Source organism: Schistocerca piceifrons, chromosome 9, assembly GCF_021461385.2.
Source record: "Schistocerca piceifrons isolate TAMUIC-IGC-003096 chromosome 9, iqSchPice1.1, whole genome shotgun sequence".
NCBI classification, from domain to species: domain Eukaryota; kingdom Metazoa; phylum Arthropoda; class Insecta; order Orthoptera; family Acrididae; genus Schistocerca; species Schistocerca piceifrons.
The window spans coordinates 123,364,707-123,370,402 of record NC_060146.1 but is presented as its reverse complement, the minus strand read 5'-3'; the positions used below and the strand labels follow the sequence as shown (position 1 = coordinate 123,370,402).

Here is a 5,696-nt window from a genome sequence, read left to right as displayed (position 1 = left end):
ATCAACTACTAAAGGCAACAAAACCCGACTTCGTCAGGCTCATTTGTGTATTTACGACACACAGATACCAGTCTTCAAACTAACACAGCGTAGCAGAAACACTACACTAAGTCTTTCGCTCAAAGATCGCTTGACCACAAGTCAAGTACAGAACAAAATTACGAGGAACTACATGCCAATAAAATTCAACAAACAGTTCGACTTATTCTGTCCTAGTATCGGTACTGCATCATCCAATCCTGAATTTAGAAATCAAAAGCTCTTAATTACAAGCTTCCAAAACCTTTACAACAAAATTCACAGAAAATCTCCAACTGGCTTCATAGTCGATACCGAAGCTCATACCAATGTATCGATAATGGCACACGTAAGAGTGTCTCAAGTCACATGCAGTAACATAGCAGTCGTCTTACCGACTCAAACTCAAGTATTATTTGGCTCCTCGATACTGACTAGCAGCTTCTATCCACAAAACCATAGCTGAACCATAATTGTAGACAAACGTAGGGCGCTACCATTATTCCATAACAATCAATATATAATTTCTTGTGGCTGTCGTTTCGCTGTATAGCGGCCAGCCCACCCAGGATGGTCTTTAGATCGCGTTGCTGCTATCAGCCACCGCCTCCTAGATGGTCTTTGGCGCTTCTGGTTTATCAGCCGCGCTGAGAGGCCGCGTGGTTTAAGGCACCATGTCACGGATTTCGCGGCCCCTCACGCATGAGTTTCGAGTCCTCCCTTGGGCATGGGTGTGTGTGTTGTCCTTAGAAAGTTAATTTAAGTTAGTTTAAGTAGTGTGTAAGACTAGAGACTGATTACCTCAGCAGTTTGGTCCCATAGGAATTTACACACATTTGAACATTTAACCATCTGGTTGAACACTTGTACAGCTGGTTACAATACTGATTTTTCTAGAACATATATACACACCCACACTGACTTTAGTTACAAGAAACAAAGCATTTTCACACCTTTTACCTGCGTTACAACATTTTTCTGCTGTTATAATACGAGGCCTGTTCAGAAAGTAAGCTCCGATTGATTGCCAAATTGAAACCACAGTGAACATCAGAAATGTTTTACTTGTAACAATTAGCTACACCTTTCAGCTACTTCTCTACGTAGTCGCCGTTCTGACTTAGACTTTTGTCATAGCGTTGTACCAACTTTTCAATAGCCTCATCATAGAAGGCAGCCGCCAGTGCTTTCCGACAATTCTCCACACTGGCCTACACCTCGTTGTCTGTGTCAAAATGTTGTCTTCAAAGACAGCGGTTCATGTGACCAGAGATGAAACTCAGGGGGAGACAATTGCGGACTGTATTGTGGGTAATCTAACATTTCCATTTGAAAACGATGCAGGAGCATCTTCATTGCCCCTGCAGAATGCGGCTGAGAATTGTCGTGAAGACGAAACAGCACGACAATTATGTAATGTTAGCTGCATAGCTTCAGGCGAAATTTCTCACCAGGCCCTCGTACTTGGCGGCAGACACTATTTTCTAGACATCTTTACGCACTCACTGCGAGCTCAGAAATGAGAAGAGCGACGTGATGCTAACTGGGGTTACACTAGAGACACTACCCAACACATCTGTGCAAAGCTTTATCGGATTTTCATAGTCGTTTCCATTTCGCGACCGATCGGAGCTTACTTTCTGAACGCCCCTCGTAGATTGAAACGACCACGTTATTTACGTAACAACACGAAACTGTTGAAAACTCTTGCGGCCGGTATGCGAAACCAGATTACCGTTTTTATTTATTTCTTTTTCATTTATCTATCCAGGAATGTTATCATGAAAGAGAATGCATCAAATCTTTCTAAAGAATAAAAAGAATAAAATATTAGAATTAATACAAAAATTGACGTAAGAATGAAATATAGGAATATATGAATTTACAAAGATTTTAACCCTTGAAAATACCCTACACACTTATAATGTTAAGCCATAACATTATCACTACCTGCTTAATAGCTTGATGGCCCGTCTTTGCAACGAAATATAGCTCTGATTCTAAAATTTGTTGGTAGGTTTGTGTACTGAACTGGCGTCTGATCTCTACACCGAAGTCATGTAGTGCTCGTAAATAACGAGTCGCCAAATTGCGCCCGATAGCGACCCAGAATGACCAATCGGATTCAGATCAGGTGAATTTGGTGTCCCAGTCATCTACATGATTTTACTGGTATGCTCTTCAAACCACTGTAGCACGATTCTGGCTTCAATACACGGACAATTACGCTACTGAAAGATGATATCGTATGTTTCTTATAAAGTTAGAGTGTACATGGGCGTTATATTAACTGTAAAATTACAACTGTGTTTCACAATAAATGTCATTCATTTTTTACGTACACTGAACAGCCAAAACCTCATGACCACCGCGACGTTGGATGCCGGCTGGTGGTGTTGCGGTCACGTGACGCAGCAACTAATTTGCCTGAGCGGAGTTGAGACGGATGAGGGATCACAATAGCATGCGCTGTACATGGGGAAATCAGTTGAAATAACAATGACAATCTGACAAAGGGTAGATCATTATTACGTAGAGGTTGTGAACGAGTATCTCGTAAATGTCGAAGCTGGTCGACTGTTCAAGTGCTACTGTCGTGAGTATCAAGTGGTAGGACAGTGAAACTACCACTTAAAGCTAAATCGTAGGACATCCACTACTATTCGCAGAACGTGTAGTTCGGAGGCTTATCTGCTCTATAAAGTAGGATAGATGGTGGTCTGTGGCATCTCTGCCGAAATGCTGGTGCACACACAAGTGTTTGGAGCACACTGTGCATGATACATCGTTGAACATGGAACACTGCGGCGGACAACACCTACGTGTTCCCATGTTGACTCAGTGACATAAAATATTACGACTGCAGTGTGTACTGCACCATGAGACTCATTGGAAACATGTTGGCTCGTGCATCATGTTTCTGGTTACGCCAGGTCCATGGTTGTCTCCACAAACGCCGTTATCGAGGTGAACGGCGGCTCGAAATGTGCACCTCGCCATGGGGCCCAATCTAGTGGGATAACTATTATGCTATGTAGAACAGTTTCCTGCGTTTAGGTGGGACATTTGGTAGTAATCGAAGACATTATTTCAGCTGGAGACCACCTTCTTCCCTCCATACTTGATGTCTTCCCCAATGACGATGTCATCTTTCAGCAGCGTAATTGTTCATGCCTTGAAGCCAGAATCGTGCTACAGTGGTCTGAAGAGCATACTTGTCAAATTATGTAGATAACTTGACCTCCAAATTCGCCTGATGTGAATCCGATTGAACCATTCTGGGACGCTATCGGACGCTAACACCAAGTACACATATTGGCGACTCGTTATTTACGGGCACTACATGACTTGGGTGCATACATCTAATGTCACTTGAGTCCACAAACCTTAGAACAAATTTTAGAATCAGAGCTACACATAGATTGCAACAAGCTATTAGCGAGGTAGTCATAATGTTATGGCTTGTTATTATAAGTTTGTATGGTATTTTCAAGCGTTAAATTCTTTGTGAAGTATTATATTTCTTTCTTATGTCAATTCTTATATTAATTCCTATATATTATTCTTTAGGAGCATTTGATGCATTCTCTTTCATGATAACATTCCTGGAAACATTCGACACAGAAATTCCGACTACCATGAGCATCCTGCGAAGGCAGGATTGCCACAGTGACATTTGTTCCTACGAATGTCACTAGGAAAGAAATTTCGCTAACAGTGCTGAAAATTTCACTCGTTGGCAATAATTTTGCTGCAAACAACGAATAACTAATCACCGAGAATTGGCGCTTGGAAATGATTATTAACCTTTCCGCGGCTACGGGCGTACATGTATACCCGGTACGTAGAAAGGCCAGACGGCATTCATATACGCCTGAGCTCGGGGGCAGGAAAACGTACACAATAGAACGGCTACTCGCTGTTGTTCGCATTTCAGACAACAGTGTCATTATCTGGTCTTCTTTGTAATGTAGGAAAGAGCATTAGTTTTCACCTCCCCTGGGCCCTTTCTGCTAACGAGTCTAACATTCGGCCAGTTCTACTTTCGCTTCTGGTGGGACTACAGCGTTCGCGTGTGTAGATTTTGCCACGTCGGGACATAATTTATCGGACAAGGAAATCATGCATATGCTTGTCAACTGTAGCCGCGAAGGTTGTAGTGATACGTCGGTGCTTTCTTCCGACGAAGAGTTCGAGGCGTCTGCACTTATTGCTGAATCCTCGACATTACGAGCAGGAGATTCTTCCGCTGAAGACGGAAAAGAAGAAGTAAGTGAAACTTCTTCAAGAAAAAGAAAGTATGACTGTACGGAAAACCATCCAGTGACGAAACGACATCGTTTTGTGAACACATGTAGTGGGTTAAAAGCACACTATGAAGAGTCAGCAAGTCATTTAGATTCCTTTTTGTACTTCATGTCCATGGAATTCGTTTCTGTCATCTGTACACAGATCAATAATTATTATATATACGAAGACAGTAACTTGTTCTCGAAAGAACAGTTACTGTCTTCGTATATATAATAATTATTGATCTGTGTACAGACGACAGAAGCAACTGTCGGAATAGTACGCAAAAACAAGAAACCACCGTTGCCAGACAAACTGAACAATGGGGAAATACAGTTCAGATGCCCATGCAGCTTTTCCCTGGAATAAACGATGACTAACTAACAACCTCAGCTGCTGACAGGTGTTGTTGATATACCTCGATGTGGACAGCTGAAAATGTGTGCCCCGACCGGGACTCGAACCGGGGATCTCCTGCTTACATGGCAGACGCTCTATCCATCTGAGCCACCGAGGACACAGACGAATAGCGCGACTGCAGGGACTTATCCCTTGGACGCTGCCCGTGAGACTCACATTCCCAACTGTCCACAATTCTACATATGTATTGTACCTTATAGACATTTGCCCAACCACTCATTACTCGCGCACGCTATGGCGATTCTCGTAAGAGTTTGGGCAACCTGTGCGCATTCGCACAAAGGTCAATGGCTGGGTAGCCTTTAACTATATATACGAAGACAGTAACTTGTTTTCGAAAGAACAGTTACTGTTGATGACCATGCAGCTTTTCCCTGGAATAAACGATGACTAACTGATAACCTCAGCTGCCGACAGGTGTTGTTGATATACCTCGATGTGGACAGCTGAAAATGTGTGCCCCGACCGGGACTCGAACCCGGGACCTCCTGCGTACATGGCAGACGCTCTCTCCATCTGAGCCACCGAGGACACAGACGAATAGCGCGACTGCAGGGACTTATCCCTTGCACGCTGCCCGTGTGACTCACATTCCCAACTGTCCACATCGAGGTATATCAACAACACCTGTCGGCAGCTGAGGTTGTCAGTTAGTCATAGTTCAATAATTATTACAAATTTATTACTGTGAAAATGACAGTACCCAGGAGATTAGCACTCTGGAAGCATACAGAGCCAGCAGAATTTTATTGCTTCCAAGCGTGTTTTTTGCTTATGCCTGGAAGTAAAAAGTTAGTAGTGAATGAATATTGGTCGACAGATTCTTTGTTTCAAACACCGATATTTTCTAACACAATGGCCAGGGACCGGTACAAGTTGACTCTACGTTTATTGCACTTCAGTGACAATTCCACCGCTTCTCAAGATATACTTGTAAAAATACATCTCATTGTAGATCACTCATAAGA

At 42.9% G+C, this 5,696-nt stretch overlaps 1 non-coding gene across 1 annotated transcript; it reads right to left on the bottom strand.

The window, feature by feature from the left end:
• Positions 1 to 5,185: 5,185 nt before the first annotated feature.
• On the bottom strand, positions 5,186 to 5,259 carry Trnat-ugu. The gene has a single exon. It is a non-coding gene; the product is annotated as a tRNA-Thr (tRNA).
• Between the last annotated feature and the right edge of the window lie 437 nt (positions 5,260 to 5,696).